General features: G+C 41.9%; 1 protein-coding gene and 1 long non-coding RNA gene across 2 annotated transcripts in view; one reads left to right on the top strand and one right to left on the bottom strand.

The window, feature by feature from the left end:
* Positions 1 to 25,338, top strand: part of LOC115083337 (GDP-mannose 4,6 dehydratase) — a 767,289-nt gene that overhangs the window by 298,044 nt on the left and 443,907 nt on the right. The gene's annotated exons all lie outside the window — the stretch shown is intronic.
* LOC115085023 lies at positions 12,832 to 18,861 on the bottom strand. Its single transcript, XR_003854694.1, has 2 exons — positions 18,743 to 18,861; positions 12,832 to 13,580 (listed from the first exon to the last, which is right to left on the bottom strand). It is a non-coding gene; the product is annotated as an uncharacterized LOC115085023 (long non-coding RNA).

Here is a 25,338-nt window from a genome sequence, read left to right as displayed (position 1 = left end):
AGAGATACTCTGTTGATCCAAAGTTCACAATCTTTTGTACTCTTGCCAACCAACAACAGTTCTCTATTTAGGGTTGTCTTTAGTGAACATTGAACTGAAGTATTTGGTTAATATTTCTGCTTTTTCCTCATCTTTCTCCACACAATGACCCTTGTCTCCTTTCAATCTTGTAATACACCTCTTTCTACTTTCTCTGATAGGTTTGCACAGTATAGCATGAAAGAGATGTAAAAGGGAATAAGCAGATATTTTTTTTAATTTGTTGTGGTTCTTATGGGGACCACTTGAGCAACTATCATACAGGAATGTTATAAAATGTACTGGTAGCATAAAGCATGACAAGGAAAAACATGTCAGGACCTGATCTCAGGAACGTGGCAGTGACCTGGGCATGACGTCTTATTCCACCACTTCAAATATTTTGCATGGGTTTAGGATCAATTAAAATATGTCTTACTAGGTCCATTGCTGATGAGTCCAGCCTAAACTGTGTGTGGTGATGGAGGAGCACACATGCATTAAGTACTTCTACTGAGTTGTCCATCGCCATTGTTTTCTTAAATGGGGAAGTGTTACCTTCCCAAGATAGACTTGATTGCCCTGGGTGGGGAATATAGAGTGACCTGATGAAGCTATTAACACAGACAAATTGGCAGGCTCATAAACCAAAGTGTTGAATGGAGGAATTTCTTTTTTTCTGTTTCTTTTTGGGGGTTTTTTTTAAGCACCGCAGCCCTTCACACTTGTCCTACACTGTGTTCCAGTTTTTCTGCATATAAAGCGAAACCTTTTGTTCTTTAAAATTACAAATTAATGTTCAATGTTTAATTGTCTGCCTTTTAGCAACAGTTGTCATTTGCAGTGATTAATTGTCTGTGCATGTACTTAACCTGCATAAACCCTCCCATGGAATGATGCAAGCATTATATAGAGAATGCTTTGTAACGAGGGATTTGTTTGAGGATCCGGAGGCCTGGCGGTTGAGTTATCCTCCATGTTAGCAAGGCACCCTCCAAAGCTTAAGGGAAATCTCGTACTTGCATTCTTATCCCTAACAGAGTTTTACCTTCTCTTGCCTATTAATTCTGTTCCTCTTTATCCAGCTTTCGGGATCTGTGTAAGAAAGTAGTGCATCACCTTCCAGTGCAAACTGCTGCTGTCACTTAAGAAGGTTCTATTAAGCACATGCTTAACCACATCAGTAAATCAATCATAAAGGAAATCACTAAGAACAAGGATTAATTAGGGTAAATCCCAGAACCCTTTTTTCCCCTCTTCTTATTTAAAGAAAGCCTGCATACAGCTTCCCAAGTCTGTGCTGCCCCTGCACCCCTATTGCTTTTCTTTCCTTAATTTCTAAATCTCCAGACCTTGATTGATGGCCCTCCCCTCCCCCTTTTTGTTTGCCAGCCCCTTCTCCTTCAGTAAAATCTTGCAAAGTCCTTAGCGGGTTGCACTGCACTCGATAAAGTATTTGCTGCCGCTAAGTTTCTTTTCCATGGGATTTAGTTTCCTGTGCAATAAAAAAAAAAAACCTAGAGATCTTATGTAGTAGGATCGGCTTGGGTGTTCTCTTAGCACGGAGGTTGTTATGCCTAATTCCCAGAGCAGAGGGGCGAAATTGGTGGAGGCACAAAGAGCAAAAGTTACTGGATTGTCAACTGAGAATAGCGGTGGATGCGAAGGGGTTTGGGTAATGACAGCCTTGCCAAGGGGAAGGATAATGGCACTTAAGCAAAGTTAGTCTTAGTGAGCAGTTGCAGGTCTGGATCCAATAATGTATCATTTACTGTGTCTGGAATAGATCGTTCGGATAAATTAAGTGAACTCTTACCCTGCTGTGAGCTTTTCTGCTATGTGCTCCGGGCTTATTAGCCTCCCACCCCCTAGTTTGACCCCATTCCCGTCTTAAATTAATGCAGCTCCAGTTCCCTAAGTCAGAATTTATTTTATTTTTTTTTTTAATCTCATGTTTCTGTTTACACCCCAATTTGAGGAAATAGTTGAGGAGGTTTCAACTGTTTACCCAGAGGCAAAATTAACAGGTGCATGGAGGGTTATTGTAAGGCTCATCAAATGTGCTCCAGGTTTGGCCAGGGTCCAGGTTTGATAAACAAAACAGCATTGTAAACTAATTGGAAACTGACGGAGATAAGTGAGTCCAAAAGTAAGGAGATCATTTTATAGGATGAGATGCACATGGCTCCCTCACACGGAGGCAGAATTCTGACACCTGTGATCACGTGGGAAAGATCAGTGAAGGGGGTCATTTTGTAACAGTGTACACGGGTTACGGCTGTCTTCAAAGTGGACTTCTGCGCAAAAGCTCACGTGGAAAATTATCCCAGCAAAGCTTGGTGCACCCAATTATGCAAGAGAATTTCCATGCGCATCTTTTAAAAAAACGAAAGCATGAACGGAGTTCCAACAACTCGCCCAGACTCTGCCCCCGGAACATCTTTCCCTTGCGCGCATAGGAGGACGTGTGTATCAGTTGCGCAGTTTTCTAAAGGGCTATTTCTGCAGCTCAAATACTTCTGTACCTGCTGACATCCTTTTTCAAAATTACTTTCGTCGTGAGCACTGTGTCAAGGTCTGGCAGCCTGGAATCAAGGAGTACCCCGGCAGAAGCAGTACAGGGCTGGCAGGCAGGACTGGAGACCTTCTGACTAACCAGCCTCCTCCCCCGCAGGTTGAGCCTTTCGGTTCTGTGAGCCAGTAGGACTTGCTTTCTGCAGAATATCATGGGTGGAGCAGTCACGGTCTGGAAGCTCGAGTCAGGCACTGTCTGGGAACTGGATCCATGCACAGGCTGGGAGCTGGACCCAGATACTGGCTGGGAACCATATCTAGGCACTGACTGTAAGGCTGGTATGGAGGACTGGCCAGGGCTGGATACATGTAGGGCTTTGAACCAAGGACAAGAGCAAGGTCTGGGAAACAGACAAGGGACTGAACTGGACTGGGCAAGACAAGACTGGACAAGAACAGGTCTAGACAAGACCAAGACTGGATAAGGACTAGAGAAGGACAGGACTAGGACACATAACAATAAATCAGAAGGCCAAACAGAGCACAACACAGGGCATGGTAACCCTAGTAGGCCTGAAGGCCACAAGACAGGACAGGTAGGCCCAGAAGGCCACTGAGCAATGCATGAGATCCTAGAAGGCCCAGAGCAAGTCAGGCAGCCAAGATAGGCCACAAAGCAAGGCAGAAGGCCTGAGTAGGCCTCAAACCAAGGAAGGAGGCTTGAGATGGCTGCAAGGCAAGTCAGGAGGCCTCTGTAGGCTGCAAGGCAAGGTAGGAAGCCTGGGTAGGCCACAAGGAAAAATAGAATAGCAAGACAAATGGCCAGGTCAGGGAGCCGAGGTGACACAATGAAGAGGCACGAGGGACTGGACAAGCTGGATTAAGTAGACCCAGGGTTGAGGAATTAGGTGATCAGTGATGGGATAACTTGTGCAACTGTGAACGGGGTTCACTGAGGACCCTAGTGGATGGGAGGCTGTGCAGCAGGTGGAACAATAACACACTGTTTGCAGGTTTGCTTTTTTATTGACCGTTTTCAGAGTCATTTGCCTCGGTGAACTGGCTTGGCTGAAACTTGCCTCTCTGGCCCGTCAGATGTCTGTGTGGGCTTAAACAGTGCACATGATTTATGCCAGATTGACAGAAGGCGTTGTCATGGATGGGAAGAGGGTAGGTTAGGCAAGCCACTTGGGGAGATTTGATTTTCAAGTCTGCGTATATTAATTTCCAACCACCTTTTTCGCCTGCACAAATTGGACTGTGCTGGCACAAAGCATCCTTATGGTTTTCCTCCGAAAACCAACCACTGGGTACCCGTGAACCTTGCAGCTGTGCAGTCTGTTTGAAAATTGGGCCCATCTGGTCACTTTATCTACAAATATCTAAATAAATATGATGTTTTTGGAGTTTAGTCAGGTGCAAAACATTGTCTGCACGGTTGCTGTCTGCAGTTACCAGCTGCATAACGTAACCTGGAGATACAGAGCAGGAACTTTGTGCCAGCATATATTGGAAAGGTCACAGAAAACCTGCACCAGATTAGAAGGGGTGATTTTTAATGTTGTGCCTGAGGACTTGTTGGCTGATCTGTGCACATGCTCTGCATTCAACAGGTACCTTAAGGGGTACTGGGCATGAGAGCTCTTTATAAAATGTTCCCATCGTGGGAAAACAAAATTCACTTTGTAAGGAACAGTAATGATCTTTCTATGCCTCTTTAACTCTAGAAAAGAGGATCTGAACAGTTCTTTGTTAGCATTGGTAAAGTGCTTGCAGAATCCTCGCCTCTCTGAGCATATTTAGTGCAGCTCCTCCCGTAAGCTCTTGTTGAAAGGATGAGGAGATCTCGGCAGGCTGTTCAGAAGCAATAATGGAACATTTTTTCAAGTGAGGATGACTGTGGTGTGATTTCTTGCGATGGGAACATGATTTTTAGTTTTGTGTAGAAACTCATGAAAGCATTTCCTGGATCTATTCCAGAGTAGTTGTCCAAATGTTTTCCTGGAAGAAGTTCCTGCATCTTTACGTTCAGTAGCTTCTGGAGTGCAAAGGTTGAGAGTGTTTTCTCCTTCCACCATCTCCTTTTCCCTCTTCCTTACTCTTTTTCTTTGCTGTGTCAGGAAGGGTTTTTTTTTTTTTAGCATCTGTGGAGATTTTGCTTTCTCTCCTGGTCCTTGGAGTATCAATAGCAAGCGTTTCAGGCTACTTGGTCCATCTGAACCAAAGTCCTAGGATTTCTTTCTAACCCATTTGTGGAATAGATTAAAACATGCTCAGGGAAATAAGATACCCATCATGTGCACATGGAGTACCACGGGCTTTATTGTTAGGGATGCCACTGACTGTACTTATCGATACCTTTGAGTGGGATAAGCAGTGTTAATAGCCGATGTTAGGAAGCACGATCAATGGAAAATAAAGCCCTCGGCACTAAGCTCGGAGGGTGGAGGAGGGGAGTAGAATCTCTACCTGCACTTACTGCTAAGGGAAAATGAGTCTATGGCAAGGCATTAGAACTTTTAAGACAGTTCTCAAGTATTGGTGACGGAAAGGGTCGGTCCAATGGCTCACTGGTTGTGCTGTGCACAGCTGGCTGAGGCCCTGGGATTGATTCCTGGCTGGCTGAGGTTCTGGATTCTGCCGAGGCGGCAGCATTCACAGCCTCTGGGGAGCAGAGAGTCTCTGTGCTCACTCAGGGGAGACACCTACTGGCCATACCTGGGAACGCTCTGGTCTTGACCCGGAAACTCCAGAATTCTAATGGTATTGCCAGGCCTACGGACCAACAGCCGTAATCTCCGGGTGCCCTGCTGCTGCTTCGCTAGTAGTGAAGCAGCTTGCTTAGAAGGTGTATGATTGGCTTACACGGGCCAATTGCCTCCTTCCTTTTCCCTGCCCAGTGACCAATCAGAGGCCTCCTTTCCCTGTTCCCTCCCAGGCCATCCCGAAATCAGAGCAGCCTGGAAAAGAACTTCCCTTCCCCCTAATCTGACTTTCCCACTCCTTCACCTAACCTTTCCCCCCCTAGCTCTACTCTAACCCCCCCGACTCTTATCTTACCTTTTGCGCCTACCTCTGGGCAGGCGCAAGTTGCTCGCGCCGGCAGCCTGCCGGCACGCGATCCTCCGACACAGCGGCAATGGCCGCTTTGTCAGAGGCCTCTGGCCCCACCCCCGGACCGTCCCTTTTGTAAAGCCCTGGGACTTACATGCATCCTGGGGCTTTATGCGTGTCGCCGGGCTTTTTTAAAATAGGCCGGCGCGCGTAGACCCACTTGCGTAAATCCTTTTAAAATCTGGCCCATAATGTAGTGTCTATGAGTCCTTTGTTTGATATTATTAAATCATCCAAGAAAGGAATCTAGTTTTGGTGAGCTTCTATAGTAAATGTTAAATTATTATCCAAAATACTGATGCAATGCAAAAAATTATCCAATTGTTTCTTATCCTTGGTCCAAATGAAAACAAGTCGTCAATAAACTATAATATTATGTACTGGAAACACTCTGACGTATAAATATACTGAGCTTCAAAATGCCCCACATACAAATTTGCCAGATTTGGAGCTCCTGCTGAACTCATTGCTATACCATGAGACTGAAGATAATAATCTTGATCAAACATAAAATAATTGGATTGTAGTACTATCTTGGCTAACTTCATAAAAAAAATTTGAAGTGATGCATTGGAGAACCAATCTTTTAATCAAAACTTCTTCAATTGTATTCAACGCTGCTTGCTGTGGAATATTTGCATAAAGTGCCGATATATCCACGGTTACTAACCAACTGTCTCCTGATATTCTCCCAATCTCTTGTAATTTTCAAAACAAATCCCACGTAGCTTGGGTGTAAGCCCATAACACAAACACCGCCTACCTTAAAAAAACAATCCAAAAATTTGGCTAAGGGTCTCAAAAATGAATCTCATCCTGCTACTATTGGCCTCCATGAAGGATTTTCCATATATTTATGCAGCTTGGGAGCTCCATAAAAAAGTTGGAGTTATAAGAGATTTTAAATGGCTCATAATGTCTTGTGCATATTTATCTCTCATATGATACTATCGCTCCTCCTTTAACTGTGGATCGAATAATCAGATCTTTATTAGGAGCTAACTAGTTTAATGCTGTATGGTCTTCCTTGGTCAAATTAAAATAAAACTCTTCTTCTTCTTTTCAGATTGCTCCAATATGTAAAAGATCTCTTAATACAGGATTCTATCCAAAAGTCACTCTCCTAATTTTACTCGTTGGACTACCCATTGCTTTCGCATCACCTAGCCACAGATATACCTTTTCAAATTGTTAATCTGATTCACCTCTTCTGTATTTGTTAATCTTCTCTTGTTTAATGCTTCTTCCCTTCCTTCCTCCCACCCCATCCTGAAATGAAGACACCATATCATACACTTTTTTTTTTGTAACATTTATTATATATAGCACATTGACAAATGCATGACCATGATTAACACATTGGATGTACAGAACACAGCTAAATTATCATTAACTATATACACACCTAACTATCCATTGCGTTTGACAGTGCTCAGTGACTAGGAGACATTTTACTTTTACTAATGATCTCTTTGCATCTCATCCAGCCATGCCATACTCTTCCATCCCCCTATCCCACAATTTTAATTACCATACTTTAATTGCCTTCTTTTCCAAGACCATCCTTCTTTTATAGTCTGAACATACACCTCCATTTGCTTTGAAACCATATTATTTAGCCACCTGATCCCCAGCCTTTGGGGTCTTACCTTTAATTAAAGAAACTGAAGCCTACATGCCCATATGCCATAGATGTATGTCTTCCCCTTTCTGCCAATGAGACACCAGGAGATGCCAGTAAACCCTTATTTGGGCTGAATATCCCACCCCCACCCATCTTGTAGCACCTTATTATGTCTTCCTTGCAATCCACAAAAGGACATTGCCACCTAAAATTAAAAAAAAAAAATTGGATTGCAAACTGGTTAAAAGACAGGAAACAGAGAGTGGGATTAAATGGTCAGTTTTCACAGTGGAAAAAAGCAAAAAGTGGAGTGCCTCAGGGATCTGTACTTATCTGGAAAGGGGAACGACGAGTGAGGTGATCAAATTTGCATATGACACAAAATTATGCAGAGTAGTTACATTTCGAGCGGATTGTGATGAATTGCAGAGAACCCTGTGAGACTGGAAGATTGGGCATTCAAATGGTAGATGAAATTTAATGTGGACAAGTGTCACGTGATGCAAATAGGGGAAAAATAACCGTTGCTGTAGTTACACGATGTTAGGTTCCATATTAGGAGCTACCACCCAGGAAAAAGATCTAGGCATCATAGTGGATAATACTTTAAAATCGTCAGCTCAGTGTGCTGCAGCAGTCAAAAGAGCAAACAGAATGTTGGGAATTATTAGGAAGGGAATGGTTAATAGAATGGAAAATGTCATAATGCCTCTGTATCGCTCCATGGTGAGACCGCACCTTGAGTACTACGTGTAATTCTGGTCACTGCATCTCAAAAAGGATATAGTTGCACTGAAGAAACTGCGGAGAAGGGCAACCAAAATGATAAGGGGCATGGAACAGCTACCCTATGAGGAAAGGCTAAAGAAGTTAGGGCTGTTAAGTTTGGAGACGACTGAGGAGATAGAAGTCTACAACAACATGAAAGGACTTGAGCAAGTTAATGTAAATTGGTTATTTACTCTCTCAGATAATAGAAGGACCATGGGGCACTCCGTGAAGTTAGCAAGTAGCTCATTTAAAACAAATCGAAGAAAATTATTTTTCACTCAGCACATAGTTAAGCTCTGAAATCCATTGCCAGAGAATGTGGATACAGCAGTTAATGTAACTGGGTTTAGATAAGTTCCTAGAGGATAAATCCATAAACTGCTATGACGGTAATTAATAAGCAATAGTAGCTTGTGATCTATCTAATGTTTGGGTACTTGCCAGGAATTTGTGACTTGGATTGGCGACTGTCGGAAACAGGATACTGGGCTTGATGGACCCTTGGTCTGACCCAGTGTGGCATATCTTATGATGTTTTGTTCATTGTAGTATGTGCTCTATTATGTGTCCAATAGCTCATTGCCAAGCTATGTTAAAATTTCCAGGTTAATGTCGTCTTATGAATTATATAAAAAATATGCTGTAGAGATATTATCATATGAATCAGAGAAAGTCCCAAGAATTTCTAAAATATATTATATACCTAAGAGGAAAATATTGTCAGGTCAACCAGGTGGTACAGACACTTTGGAAAGCCCTGGGGTCTCGACCTTTTTGGAGGACTCCATGGATAATATTTTATCCAGAGCAACTTTGCTTATACAAATTTCCCTAAAACAGGAGAAGGATCAATTTTTTTCTAAATATTTTCATGTGAAAGATATAAACTTTTGTGGTCAAAAGATTCAGGTCTTTCCAGATGTGTCACGAGCTACTCAGGCTCGTAGAAAACAATTTTTGGTATATAAGCAACGTGCTCTGGATATAGGGGCAAATTTTTTCCTCAAGTTCCCATGTAAATGCCAGATAATGTATCAAAATAATAAGTTTATATTTACGGATCCTTTACATTTGGAACGTTTCTTAAGGGACAAAACTTTGACTCATAATTGAAAGGTGCTGTTTCTAAGTAAGGTTGCTGAATAGACAAATGAGCACGATCAACCCGCTTCCCTTTCTCCTCCTTGATGTGGGCTAGATAACCTTAACTATTTGTAATTTATGCAATGTATGCAATTTATGTTGTGTGTTTTTTTTCTTGGATTTCTTATGTTATTTTCGATGTATTCGAAGTAATAATTTAATAAAAAAAGAAAAAAAAAAAAAAAAAAATTTCCAGCCCAATAACTGTAAGGTGAACACCATTGCAGCTTCTCGTGGTGTACTATCTCTCCTCCCATCCTGTTCAGTCTTTTCTTGCTCCTTTGTATTCCCTTCTTATCCATACATCCCTCCATTTCAATCTGAAAATGTTACAGGACCATATTATTACTAAGTGTAGTCCAGTGATCTGTAAGCAATGCCATAGGCTCCTTGATCTGGATAATAAGACAGATGCCTTTTAGAGAAATTAGGTTGTTACATCCTTAATGGATGACTGTAATAATACTGGTCTGGGTTGTTCTCTAGTGTTCAACCACAGTGGACTCTCTACCTGGATAACATCAAGCTAGGTTGAGAGAACATTGCACAAATCTCATCTCCGAAGGTCATCAAATCTTCACAAGAGAGCACTGTTCTGTTCGTCTCACTTTGAATGTCAAAGTGGCCCCTAACCCCTACACTAATACCTAAACCTCACCTCAAGTGACTAGGTAGGCTTCATATAGAGGTATAAATACCTACCTAGTCTGTGGGTATTATGGCTAGTCTCTCTCTCTCTCTCTCTCGTGGTTGTAGAAGGGCCCTGATAGCTAGGCTGGATCTCCAGCAGCTTAAAATGGTCCCCCCAGTGGTTGTATGTAGGAAATACCACAATTCTGGCACATAGCAAAGTGCGAAAAAGTTATTGCAGTTTGCGCTAATACCTATGCGAAGCGCTAAGATATCACACTTTGTGATAAACTGCCTGTTACCATAAAACATGCCCCTTTTCCTATCGCATGCAATATTTAGTGCATTTTGATAAATCCAGGTCTTTATTTGGGCTTTTGAAGATTGGGCTACTTTTGATCTTGAGACCCCATGGCTATTTGGGCTACAGTTTAACTTACTTTGGGCTACAAACCCAATTTAAAATTTGGCATCACTGGCAGCAGAAAGGCTTCTTGTTTTAGTAATAGGGGCACTGTGTGTTTTTACTATGTTACTGGCCTGCAGAAGTACTTTAGTAAAGTGATTGCTGTACCATGTAGCCTACTATGCCTTTGAGATGGATGACAGATGTATATTGTCCTGACCTGCCCATGTGGCTTCGCTGCCGGTAAATGTAAAAACCTCTATGTAGTATTGTAAGGTAACTGACTATCAGATAGTGAACAGCAATACAACTTTGGAGTTACTAAAATGTTCAGCACAACATGGTTGACCAGACTGGCTGGTTAGACACTGCTTAATTATCATACACTTCAGAACGATTCACAAGGGTTAGATGCTGTAAATGCATCCCCTCTCTGAAACGTGATCCCTGTTGTTATGCAGATCTCCTAGTGCCAGCAGTGCTAATTTTTACATTTCAGTTGGCTTTGTCAGCCAGCAACTCTAAAAGGAAGTGCTGTCTACTGACCTTCTGCTTCTCCTCCTCTCTCGCTTCTGATGCAATCTGTCCTTCTCCTGTGTACCCTTCTCTCACTTCCCCAGCCTTGCCTCAGTTTCCTCCCTGAAGCAGGCTACCCTGTTCCAACTCTGGTATGCCTGTGTATGCCTGCCCCTCTTCTTCCAAAACTCTACCTACCGCCCTCACCCCATCTTCAGGTGACTGCCAGTGGCTGAGTTGTGCATCCCTGGCCCCTAAGGATAGGTGAGCTGAAGAGGTTTAACCACCGCTATTACTAGCAACGGTAACATGGAATAGACTTAGTTTTTGGGTACTTGCCAGGTTCTTATGGCCTGGATCGGCCACTGTTGGAAACAGGATGCTGGGCTTGATGGACCCTTGGTCTGACCCAGTATGGCATGTTCTTATGTTCAAAAAAGGTTTGGATAAGTTCTTGGAGGAGAAGTCCATTAATGGCTATTAATCAAGTTTACTTAGGGAATAGCCACTGCTATTAATTGCATCAGTAGCATGGGATCTTCTTAGTGTTTGGGTAGTTGCCAGGTTCTTGTGGCCTGGTTTGGCCTCTGTTGGAAACAGGATGCTGGGCTTGATGGACCCTTAGTCTGACCCAGCATGGCAATTTCTTATATTCTTATGTTCTTATGCTTCTTTCCTTTCTCTTTATAAGTATGAATATAGTGCTTGATTAGAAGCTTGTCACAGATTTTCCTTAAAAGGAATGTTGTGTTCCTTCTCTGATGGCGTGGGCCAGGCTTAGGCTTTCACTGGCCCTCTCGTCCTCACCATTATGTGTCACACGGCTCCTCTGTGGGTGGGTATATCTCTGTAAGGTTTCAGAGCAGAGGAATACCTACAGTTCATCAATGCAATCCACTTTCAGATGCCCAAAAAGTGGAACATAATTAATAATAAAACTGAAAAAATGTGTACTCTATTCAAATTATTACAGATGAGATGTTTCTTAAAATGTATTAAACCAGAAATAGGACCAATGTGGGTCACCAGCTAAATTTGGCAGGTAGGTGTGCAGGATGCATGCAATAGAAATTGCCCATGTCATAGATCTAGGGTGTAAAAGCATAAATGAAATGGAGTCAAAACTGCAGCCGATCCTTTCAGTAGAAATGGGAATTCTTAGGACGACAGAGCTCCTAAAAAGAGGCATCCTGAGCTCTGAATGGGCCCTAATGAACTTTTCTTTCAAAGAAAAAATAGTAATGCCTCACCTCGGATGGATAGATACCTAATCTGCCAGTTACATAGCTACCTCCGGTAAGCAAGCCGTGCCTCTCATATTTTCCATAACTTTTATCTTGCTGTAACTGTTGGAAATATCTGTCCTTGAAGTTTGTTTTTCGGTATTTACTTGTCATCGTGATCGTCATTTGTCAGGGCATGCAACACAGCAAAACACAACCGCACAACCGCAGTGCACTGTTCAGCCGTGCCACACGACCGAGCAATGCCAACAGACAACACAATCATGCAATGTAACGCATGCAACGCAACACCATCGCACCACAGCTGTACAGCACAATCACTCTGAGGCCCACTTACATGCCAGACCACACAGCTCTTGCTACCTATTGCTTAATGACACTGCAGCAGAAGCCACGCATTCAAAACAGAACTAATGCCCAATCGTCTTGATAAAACCAGACTCAACCCAATGTAACATACACAGTGTAATAGCTTCAATGCTATAAAATGGATAGAAAGGGAAGATACAGGTTCCTCATTGTATATGTTCAAATGCTGAATGAGTGAGAGAGAGCAAACTTTTGAAGTAATGTTTTCCTTTTACATAATATGTCAGTCAAAATATTATTTGCATGTTTTGTAGCATGTGTGTGGTGTAGATTTTGTAGTGAAATTGTATATCTTTCTTGTTACAGGGTGTGAGTCTGTGTCCAATAAGATGCAGAGGACATAGGAAAATGTCTTTTCATACCTGGAGTCTGTTTACAGGATCACTTTCAAGGGCTTCTAGTTGATAATACATTTATCCCCTGCCATCATTGTCCACCCCTCCTCCCATAAGCACACTGTCCATTTTCTTTGCTGTAATATGTATTCTTTAAGAAGTACAAACTGTTATGAGATACAAGACATAATATAGTTGTTTAGTCCTTTTTTTTTTTTTTTAAATGTTATGTGTGCGCTAAAGCAAGACAGAAAACGAAGCACTGCATTTTGGCAGAACAGCATAGCTGATCTGGAATTGCTGGGTATGGTAACTCCTGGTCAGATTGATGGATCAGAGCTGCACTTGAAGGGATAATTGTACACAACTAGTTTAAAAGCTGGTAAATATTTAAGGGTCAAGGGTTAAATGTCAAAGCCACAGCACTTGGGCTCCGTTCATAAAGTATGGAGAATGACTGGCAATTAAATCCAGGGTATATTTCACTGAAGGGAAATATATTTGACAGCTAACAACCAATGCTGGATTACCACCTTTCAGAGGTTAGGGAGCCTAGCAGTAATTGTAGATAGTTTACAATTGTTAACATAATACGAATAGGTAGAATGAGTGCTCACATATTCTGCATAATACAAAACAAATCTCAGTCATGCATGCAAAAATATATAAATTGTGTTAAGGTAAACTTTCTTTTTTTAAGATTGTTAATTAGTTTTTCTCTTTAAAATAATCATCCTTAGGCTACTCCACCGTAAATCACCCCATCTGAATGTACTCCAGTCAGCAGATAGGGTTCGCATTTTGTGAGCTTCATGTTTTCACTGTGCCTTGATGATTGCGGAGTTGTGACATGAAATTAAATTAATAAAATTCCAGGGCATCACAGTAGAGTGCAGCTAGAAAAAAAAGCAAAGAAGAAAAAAAATGTATCTACTAATCCTTAGAAGTCGATTTTTAAAAAATAGTATTTCATTAACTCTGTTAACTTCTAAAAAAAAAAAAAAAAAAAAAACCTTGCTAGCTGTTTATGTTAAAAAGGCTGGTAACTACCAACACATCCAAATAACTTGAGGGGAGGGGAACTTAGTCACCTAAGGCCATTAGTTCATTAACCTTTAACCTCTGAAGACCTGGATTCAAATTCTGGTTTAGGTCCCCAGTGAAATGAGTTTGGTAGTCTCGGCCAGGTCCTTGGCAGACATTTGTCACAAAACCACTATGAAATATAGAACAATGCCCATTCTCTGCTCAGAGGGTCCTTGGTGTGGAGTGGGAAACCCTGGGGTGTGTAGGCAGACCCTTGCAGAGAAGTGACTTTTGTTTTTGTTCTGCAAGTTTCTCTTCATTTTCACGCTTTCGAAAAATCCTTTTTTTTTTCATCTGAGACCTGTTTCTGTACGTCAAGAGAGCGCTCAAATCTTTTAAATGGAGATCTGTGCATTACACACAGTACAGCTAACAAATTTTGATGTGGGTAATCCAAGTATGATTTTATAAAAGTAGTGTTGCAGTTTAAAACTGCAAAAAAAGAATGTTAATCAGCTGCTCTTTGCAGATTGTGATGGCTCTTAATGGACCAGTGGAAAAATTATCCAGGGATGATGATGTGCATGAGCTTTTGGGATGATAAAATATAAGAGAAAAATATTGCAAAAGGAAATTACTTCAGCTTTGCACATAGTGGTAGCTGCTGAAAATTGTCAGGGTCGACGGAACCCACTGCCCTGGAAACTTTAGGTGGTGAATCTGCCGCAGAGTTACAGAGGCTGTTGGCTCTGGCATTTCACCCTCTGTACTAGGGAGAGGTAGACACATCTCTGCAACAGTCCAATTGGACCAGCTCTGGGTGTGCCCCAAAACTGACATCAAAATATAAGGCACGCTCAGAAAACACACAATTGCTGGTCCAACAGCCTTCTTAGCATCTGCCCTGCCGAAGTGCTATTTGTTCAGCCTATGATCCTGACCCTTTTCCAGTGTCCCTGCTTTGCTATCTAGTCCAGAGTTCATGCCTTGTTCCTGCCGTGCAAGCTAGCTTCTGTGCTCCTTCACGCCTTTCTGCTGACTTCTGCCCAGCCCCCTGGATTCCACCATCACGCCTCAGGCCTAGCCTCTTCAGGTATGCAACCTTCCATCTGGGGTGGTCCCTGATAGCGCTGACAAAAAATAAGGCATCTGTAGATGCATCATTGTCTTGTGTCACAATATGTACAGTTTGACTAGAGAAAAAAGTCAGCAATGTTCCTATACACATTCAATCTGTCTCACTCCCATGTGAGCGGACACTCGCAACCTCTGTCTTGCACTCACATATGATCTTTGTGTCACACATGGCCACTCCCCACCTCGGTTGTCCTGTATCACCCACCAGCTCTCTTCCCTCCTTTCCTAGTTGAAAGCAAGTCTTTTGTCTTAATCTAGATTTTCTGGTCAATGGATTTCAATCAATTAAATAATTTACTTTCTGCCTTCTGCCCTTCTTGCATCCTATCGACTGCACAGCTTTTCTTTGCATTTCCTGGCTATTGGTTTCCTATACCTTCCTTAACTGCCATCACCCTTTGCTCTTTCCCCCTCTTCTTCTGCTTCCTCTCCCTCCTCCCGCAATAGGCATCTCTTCCTTTCCCTATCCAGCTACCATCACTCGGTCTCTATTGCTGTTCTATTGTCATCACGGCTTCCCACTCCCCATCCTAACTGCTGTCACACCTTTTCCTTCCTCGTTCACCTCTCCTTCACTCCCAGGTTTAATGATATCACCTTCTGTCTTCAGATATCCTTCTTTCCCTTTATCTCTGCTTCCATTATCTCTGCTTCCTTCTTTATTGGCATAACTTTCCCTCCTTTCTCTTAGCAATCACAATCCTCTCTCTGAGACTCCCTTCACCCTGCTCTCCTCTTCAGTATCACCAGTGCCTGTTTCCTCCTGCAGAGCTTGGCTTTTTGTCCCAATCATGTACAAGCATCAGTTCCAGACTTTGTGCTCTGGTTTCAGGCAGGATGTAGTTAGAAGGGGATGATATGGTCATTGCAGGCCTTTCTGGTAGGGCTGTAGAGGTAGGTTTTCTGTTCCAAATTTGTACAAGTGGCAATGTTACCTCACTCATGTTGCTGCTCTTGCATCATTGGAAATGTAGTTCTGAAAGATGTATTTACAGCCATGGAAATGATCTTCTGAACTACATTTCCCATGATGCCTAGGGAATACTTGATGCCTGTGTAGCTCCATTTTTTGGGTCTACCCTGTGGAAAAAGTTATAACTTTGGGCCCTGCAAAGGCTTGGCAAACACATTGCTTCTAGGCCCAAAAGGAATCACATTCATAGTCAATACACACATCTTGTTCCAGTCAATAAAAAAAAGATTTACTGAAGCAAAATGTATAGTGGTATGAAATAACAAAATCCTCTTCCAAAAGTATAGTTTCCCAAAAATATACAGTCTAGTAAAAATACACAATACAGCACTGCAAATTCCAGGTGTCCATTTGGCCTGACTTGCCTCCAAGACTTTTCCCTGAAATAATGTGTTAATCCAGAATCTCCTTTGTACCTCTAATTGCTGCAGACTCTCTGGATTGATTGTCATCTCCTCCCATAGGCAAGGAACTCTCGAACAGTTGCAGACTTCTCGGAAAATGCAAACAGGAAAATATTCCTCCTTCACAAAAAATAGAATGCAATCAAAAAGCTAGGGATTCCTACTACATATCCTGGCTCACAAAAAACATGTACAGGATTGAACTTTCCTTGGTGTGAAAAAATAAAAAGAGAAAACTCAACAAACTCCCACAAACAGAGGAAAACAAAAGAGCAGGCATGCTCTGCATGGAAGGACACTGGAAAAAATAGAGTTGGAGAATCTCTCCCAGTGAGCAGGCCAGCACCCTTGTGCTGCCTCTCCTAAAACTCCAACTCCCAACCACAGGCCGCTCCCTGTGGAGCTGCTACCTTACATCCTCCTGAAAATCCCCCCCCCCCCCCCCCCACAAGGCCTAAGACATGAACATGGATTGTGTGAGGGATTTGGTGAGTCTCCAACTTCTGAAAGTGGGATGTTGCTATTTTTAAACTCTATCAGCAGCTCACAGACATTTACGTGTGGCTCATGTCACAATTTAGAAAAATAAATACATTTAATTCAGATGAACATACTTGCTGCAAACGGAACTATCTGTGAAGATAAATTTGAAACACTGCTTGAGAAGTTTTTCATTTAAATAATCCTAACTTCTCTTGCCTTTGCTGCTTATCATTGATAAAGTGTGCAGCAGAATTCAAAGATTCAGAGGAATCTGGTCCATGCCACAATATGAGCACTTCTGCTGTGGCCCTTGGAACTGGACTGAGACCACCTACTATTTTTAAATGGGCCATGTAGAGATGAAAGGCTCTGAAACACTGCGTTGACTCCCATGGGCCATCCATTCATTTTGGTTATGAAAATAATACAGTCTCAATAAAAAAAAAAAAAAAAAAGGTCTGTCTGAGGCCCAGTGGGTTAGTGCTGTGAATAAACATAGGCGAACCTGGGTTGAGCTGAAGATTAAAGCTGGCTGGGTCTGACAGCTGAAGCAGTATTTCCAGCCTTGTAGGGAAGAAGCGAACAGAGGACAAAGAGCAGCATATGAGTACCATTAGAACAGGAGGCCCACAACTGTACAAAAGGTTCTGGTTTTCAGGATAACCCCCAAACGTACAAATGAACTGGGTCCATAGACCAAACATTTGCAAATGTTGTTGCTGAAAAGCAAACCTGCTCCTGATCCTTCAGGTTCAAAGGCATGCATTGGAGGGACCTACTTACTACTCTGTACTGGCATGCCTGACTTGTGGGAGAGGATAATGGTAGTGGTTCCAAATTATGTTCTAGGAAATGCACAATGAAAATGAAAAAAAAAATCTGGATTAATGTTTAACATTTTTACTCCACCAATATACATGTAAACTGTTTCTGTGCAAAAAAAATCATTGCACATTCTGGGGATAATTTTCAAAAGGTTCCAGCATGTAAGTGGCATGTACTCACATAAGTAGTAATTTGGAAAAGCCTGAGGTATGTGTGTGCTAACAGTGTTGCACGTAAATATTAAAAGGGGAAAAAGAGACAGTTTAGGATTGTTCCAGGGTGGAATTCGGAAGTTTGCGCACAGATTAGTATTTTGTAAGCGGTTTGTGCACATACATTACCAAACTTGTACACACAGTTTTACACCTGCTAGCTGAGTCATAGAATCAAAATTGCAGGGGTTTTTTGTCTGCATTTTTTGGATGGCAGGTCTGGGTTAAGGGATGGAGGTGGGGGATCATTATGAAGATAGGGAGGATCTGGGTGAACTGGTACAGATCTTGGCAAACTGGTGGTTACAAGTATGTGCATAAGTATTTGCATAAGCAGACTATGTGTGTACTTCGTGAAACACCTGCCTTCGCACATAGGGCCTGATTTTTAAAAGCATCTTCGTGGGTTGTACACATGTTAATGCACTTTACCCATGTAAGTGGGCTTTTAAAAATTGCTACACTATATGCCATTGAATTGATCATAGGATATTCACATGTATGTAGACTTTAAGTGCTTTTGAAAATTGCTATGATAGTATGTTACATTTATGCGTATAACTCCTTTGAAAATTCACCTGTTTATTACTGTAATTGCATGCACATGTTACAAATATTATGCAGGTAAAATATATCTGTGTAGTTGTCTAAAATAAGACGGTAACTTTTAAACAGGTGCAAGGGTGCACATGTACGCATTTGTCAGCCCGCACCCAGGGCCGCGGCCGTTTTATAAAATACGCCCGCATTTTGTAAAGAAGCATGACCGCGTGCACATGCGCACGCAATTATAAATGGATGCGCTTCTGAGCGTGCAAATGCCGCTTCTACCACGTAAGTGGGGGGAGTTTAGTAGATGCACGCTGATGACATTTCCAGTTTTCACAGTTCAACAAGGTAAGGGATAGGACTTCCAAACCCCTCTGGTTTAATGACCTCCCTGGTAGCCCCTACCCTTAAAACCCCACTGATCTGTTTTTCTTTATTTGATTACTTACACGTCCTCCGTAGCAGAAGTAAAGTTATGTAGCAGAGGATTCCGGCGCGTGCCTACGCGCATAAGTATTTACGCGCAAATTTGAAGTTGAAATTCAGGAACGCCCATGCCCCGCCCAGAGCATTCCCACGCCCCGCCTCATTTGTGCGTGTAGTGGGAGATACACGCATACGCGAGTGCCTTTTAAAGTCTGCTCGGCACGCACCAGCCCAACATATTCGCATGTATCTTCTGGTTTTGGTGCACGCTGGCCTTTTACAGTTCACCTTTAAGTGTAGAAAGTATGCAGTTCCCTGCATTAAAAAAACGTGCATGTCTGTTGGACGGCATGCGGCCTTGTTGGTACACACTCGCACATTTTGTATTTTTGCCTGGTGATGGCGAAGTATAGTTCCGAAATTGTTAAAGCAGCCCGGTCAATGTTCGCCTGGGATATCCCTGAGGATCCACGGATTTTTTTTCCTACTATATTGGCCCATTGATCTTTAAGGGGGGACAGATTATTATTCTAACATGAAAATGCTTGCTTTGGGGCAGAGAGCATTGTTGCATTTTTGGGGTAAATCAGTTTCTCCCAGGTTTACTGATTGGTCCAGTGAGGTCTGTAGATGGGTGGAATTAGAGTTGCTTGCCACTAAAGTTAGAAGGAAGGAGAAGGCTGTTTGGAAAATCTGGAATCTGGTAATTAGATAATTTTCTGCAAAGGTGTGAGACCCTATTAGTTTTAATTGTTCTTGTACTCTTTTCCATTGTTTCTCCATGGTCGAGGATGAGGTGCAATGCTCTTTCACAAGTGCAGATTCTACTTGTTCGTCGGATATTTTGGCTGAGATTACATTTGGATTGTTGTTAGTTGGATTTTACTCAATAAAATTATAAATTACAAAAAAAAAAATGTGCGTGTACTGCAACATGCGCACATACTTTTGGGGCAAAGAAATGGGGTAGTTTAGAAATTCTGTTTCTTTCATGGAAGCCATTCAGTTTATAAAATACAGGCATAGCTTCCCCATACCCTCTATATCTGCTAAGGCTAACTAAAAAATACTAATATTGTCCTGTCAGCAGTTCAGCATTTGTAGCTTGATATTCTGTAAATGATGGATTAAATATCAGTCTCCACTGTGAACTACTTTTGTTCCTAATTTGTAAGGTGAAATGGTGCCCGGGGACCAGCCCTTCCTGTATCCTGAGACTTCCTGCCAGAATGGGACGTTCTGATTGACTCAGCCTGTGGGGGATGTAGGTTTGCATGAGCATTGCAAGACGAGACCGTGCCGTCCCTGCGATTGACCTTCTCGTAGCTTTTCATCCCCTCGTTTTATATTTTTGCTCTGAAGGCTCACTCTGCGCAGCCATCATGCACGGTGAAGCCATGTTTGTCTCTCGAGTCCTCCTGCTTCCTCCTTGTGAGGCTCCCGGTTTCTGATATCTGCCGTCGATTCGGGTCGCCCTTCCTAAGAGGCTGAAGCAGATCTGGAGATCCTGTCCAGACCTGTGGGAAAGTTTTTAGCAAAGCTACAGCTATTATTAATACTGTTCTTTTCCCACTCCTTCTGAAAGTAACTGCCAGCAGGAAGGTTTCTGTACTCCACAGCACACTGCTTTTTTTTTTTTTTTCTTAAGCCCTTGTGCATTACTGATATAGAAGCCAATCAGAAACATGTCTAGCTTCTCAGGATTTTGCGGGTGGTTCTCATTCTACATATCCATGTTTAGATCTTTAACACTAAGCAAGAAACACATTAGGGACAAAAGCATTTACAACCATGAATTATCAGTACTTCAAGGTGAAGTATACCTATCACAGATTATGTTCCCTTTTTAATTATTTATCATAACGAGGGGGGAATCAAACTGGAAAATTAGCTAATTGTAATCAACTGCACCTTACATTTAATGAAAATTGTATTCAAGAAATATTAAGGAGGTCCTTTTATGACAGCCCACATAACTTTACAGGCTGTTATCCAGGAAAGGTTACATCGGTTTCCAAAGTGGATTTGTGCACATAAATCTGTTTTGGAAATTACCCCGTCAGAACTCTATGCACAGAGCTACACCTGCTACTTTGTGTGAGGGGTTGTGACAGCAAAATGTATGGAGTGAATTTTCAAAGGAGTTAGATGCATAAAAGTGGCATATAATCATAGTAATTTTCAGAAGCCCATTTATGTGCCTAAAATCTTTTGAAATTTACATCCTGTGCATAACTGTGGACTCTGCCTAGACCCTGCCTCCAGAACGCCATCAGGCAGGCAATTTTAAAAGCAGCCATTTCTCCAGGGAAAGCAGTATTTACAATTAAAGGTGAGTTTTAAAAGAGACACACGTACATCTAGCACATGCCTGTGTCCGACCTATTTTATAAACTTCGCACTTACGTACACACATACTAGTGCGTGAACAAATTGGCTTGCTTAAAAAGGGGGATGGGTGGGGCTAGTATATGCGCACATAACTTCCCATTTTATAACCAGTGCAAGAGCGCGCATATGGCTGTTCCTGCACCCAGTTACTTCTGCTGTTTAAAAGGTGTAAGTCACAATAGCAGTCCTTATAGCCAATTACAGACTGGGTGAAGGATCTGAGTAACCGGGGGTGGGGGGGGGGGGGGGATTTGATTACCTAGGGATTAACTGGGCAAATTGGTGGACTCATTTGTAAAACTGGTTATTTCCTGCATGCGCACGTTATAGAATCACCTCTCTTGCTCATGTAAAAGCTGACATTTCCTAAAGAAAATGCGCGATTAGCAAATGCTCATACAAGTGTTTAAAATTAAGAGCACACACATGCGTGCTGGGGGTATTTAATAAAATGCGTGCACACTTGCGCAGATGATTATAAAATGCTGGCACATGTTCTGCTCGCACCCTCATGTGTGCACAAATGGGCTCCCGTTTTAAAGTTAGCCTTCCTGCCGGCACTGCTGTTCTGCTGAGACCTGACTCCAGTGTGAGACTTAATTACAGAGGGAATGTAGTCTCTGCTGTGAGCTTCTATTTGATATATTGATTATTCGTCTTCTTCTAAATGTTTTTGGCCATTTACTGCTCTGGGAGGGTGAAGCCAGCATTATTTTGCTTCTCTTTGCATTTCTTGTTTGATTTTTACCACTGACAGCATTTAAACCTAACTCTCACGTGGAGCTTGAAAATAATGGCATGATTTTGACATTACTGATAATCTTAATTTTTTTACATTTTGGGGGCAGATTTTAAAAATAATGCGCGGGCGTAGATTTGTTCGCGCAACCTGGTGCGAACAAATCTACGCCTTATAAAATCCGGACTTGGCTCGCGCAAGGGGGTGCACACATGGGGGAACCCCGATGGCTTTTCCCCGAAATCGGAGCGGCCTTGGGGGGAATTTTTTTTCCAGCCCCAAGCAGGATAAAAGTTTTGCAGGAAACAAACTGTATTCTGTAACCGTCATGGATAGAAATTCCAATGGTGCTAAAGGAAGATATAGACATAATAGGCATTTGAGACCTGGTAGGAGGAAGATAAAAAGTGATACTGTGATACCAGGATACAAATTATGGGGTAGATTTTGCGCGCTCTGGCTGGCCAGGCCCCGACACATAGGCTCGGCGCGCGCAGGGGGAGACAGGCGTAGGTTTTCGGGGATTGCGCGCGTATCTTACGCGCGCAACCCTTTGAAAATCTACCCCATAATTTGTATCCTGGTATCACAGTATCACTTTTTATCTTCCTCCTACCAGGTCTCAGATGCCTATTATGTCTATATCTTCCTTTAGCACCATATATTCTAACTGGCACATAGAGGATTTTTTCCATGTTGTACTTACTTATAGGAGCAACTTTTTATAAATCAAACCCTTGATTGTTTGACTATTATCCATAGCTGAGCTTCTTGACCTTAATGATCTTTTAGCAACATTCTGTGCATAATTCCTTCCTTAACATCTTTTTAGAAATCAACATAATTCAATGTTCAGAAATTGAGTAGGGACTAGGAATCTGGTTTCAGGGGAAAGCTTTGTTGGAATAAAATTGTACTTTGAATATTGTTGAGTCTGTGAAGTGTCATAGCACAATTATTTATCATGTGGTCTAGCCCTCTGCTTTTAACACTTAGGGCGGTTGTCAAACATTCTTCCCCTGAACTAGAAATGAGCTCAAATGCATTTCCAAAACAAAGGTAAAAGAAATATGTAGACAGTAACACATTTTTTAAAAACTGTAGAGCAGAAAAGCCAGATTAAGACAAATGCCTTGTTTTCAAATAGGTCCTGGAGGCACAAGGAGATTAACTGTCTCTGGCCATATGGAGAGTGAGTTGCAGAGGAGAGTTTTCAAGTCGTGTCCCAGAACCCTTCTAAATCATAGTGCAACCAATGGCCCCATAAAGGAATTTCATGCACATCTTGGGTGCATTGTAACACTCTGGGCAAAAGGCAACCAAGTCTTTTGCCCTGCATTATTACTTCAAATAAAAGCTTGTAGAAAAATGTTTAGTCCCTGTTTAGCCTACTTTATGAAGAAAGAAAAGTAGGCTTTGAAATCACTGTGTGTGTGTGTTTGTGTGTCTGTGTGTCTGTGTATGTGTGCATCCATAACTGTATCCTCCCTAGAAAGTGTTGTGTCTGATGTCCTGCCCACACCAAATTTTCAGGATATGTTGGAGATTCAAAAGGATCCTGAGAAGAGTATGTGTTTGTGTGGATATACATGCTTGCATGTGCACTAGAAAATAAGCTCTATTGGTTCTGCTGGAAACGTCCTTATTTTACTGTATATCCAAACAATTCAGTTGAAGTTTCAGTAGCGTTTCACACTGTTTTGTTATCAACCCTTGTAAAACTGTTTCACTATTGGTTAAAGTGATCTAATCTGTTATTATATGCATACATTAAAGAAATCTGATCTGGCCTTCGGCACCCAAGAAGTTAATTGATATCTTGAATGCAGACATAGCATTTATTTTTTGCTTATAAGTGGTGGTGATTAATCCCGATTTTTGTATGGTTAAAAATGGTTCCATTTCAAGTATCAATGAACCTAGAGCAGACTGCAATATCATGCCTCTGCTTTGGTTGATGCCTCATGATGGTGTTTTCTGGACATTGACGGAGTTTTAATGCATGATCATATTATGACATCTCAGAATAATTCAGAATGCTTTATTTTATCCCAGCATGTATAAAGCACCCAGATCCATACATGTTTCACTGACAATACGGCAGAAGAAACAGAAGTATACCAAAAGCTGATCAATGACATTTCTTTCACTCTTCCCATGCTTACTGTTTGAAAATAAGTGTTTGGGTTTTTTCAACCATTTTAGAATTCTCTTTAACAGTTACTTGAAATATTCAGCCATCTTGTTCAGAGTTCAGATTTTTAGCCCTATTGTATATAACTATTAATTGGGGAAAAAAGAGGCCACTGGTTCTTCACTGTTTAAGCAGGTGCTATAGAAAAGTACACAGTGTATGTTGGACAGATGTTAGTGCATCGAAAAAATGCTTGAATTGGCACGGGTTGGAAACTTAGGAACCATGATGCCATTATCAAAGGTTCAAACCATGTTACTGTACAATTCACCTAAATTCCTATACTTTTGCATCCTCCATATTTCCACATCTAGCTCTCTTGACCAGTGTCCAAATCTGAATGCTGCTGCCCTGGTGGCTTTTACCTCTGCAGACACTCCTCAGTTGCAGACCCTTTAATAGTGCACAGGTGGGAAAAAGAGCCATGTCTGAATGGAGTGTGACAGATTTTGGGCAGGTTTTAAAGAGGAAATGACTTTCTTTTAATAGTTTGTTTTCCCTTTAAATAGCTGCAGTATATAATGCATGGCTGCTCTGTACTATACCTGTGGATTAAACTGAGCAACATTCTGTTCGGCTACAGTGAATTATTCTTCCAAAAAAAGGCGCTCACGCATGCTAGAAACCAAATAATGTATGAAAATAAATGCAAGTGGGGGAAATGTACCAGATGAAGTATAAAGATGTTTGCTTCCGGTATTTGGAATTTTAACCTTTCCCAAACTTTCTCAGTTGTAAAATCACCATCAAGCCTTATCAGCAACTAACATAGAATAGCAGCAGGATATCATTATAGCTCTCTGTGCAGGCCATTCTTCTTCATTACATTTTTCATGACAGCTTTTACTTTGCTCGGAAAATGTTACTTTGTGCTCGAGATTTATGTGATTCAGGTGTCTCGCATATTGAAAGAGAATAGCCATACTGAAGATGTTTTGTAAGAATGGCCTATGGAGATTGTGGCAGGGAAAATCTTTAAAACTCTACCATGATCCAGAGAGCAATGCAGATGTTGGGCAAGTAGTTTGAGAACTACCAATTGGCAGCCTCCAGAACCAATATGTTTTCTCCTACTCCTGCATTTCATCCATTGCATATTTATTAGCTGACTGCAGGTCGGGGGTTACCAATTTTAAGGTAGATTTTAAAAGCCTTGCGCGCGCAAACACGGCCATATATGTGCATTAGTGGACTGCCCGAGGGCTCAGTTTGATACTCTATATATGGACCATTGTAAGGGGGCACTTTGATTCAGAGTGAGTTTTTGAGAGGGGGTTAGAGGGATGTTGTTACAG

This window comes from Rhinatrema bivittatum, chromosome 2 (genome assembly GCF_901001135.1).
Source record: "Rhinatrema bivittatum chromosome 2, aRhiBiv1.1, whole genome shotgun sequence".
Taxonomy (NCBI): domain Eukaryota; kingdom Metazoa; phylum Chordata; class Amphibia; order Gymnophiona; family Rhinatrematidae; genus Rhinatrema; species Rhinatrema bivittatum.
This window is presented reverse-complemented; position numbering and strand designations above follow the sequence as displayed.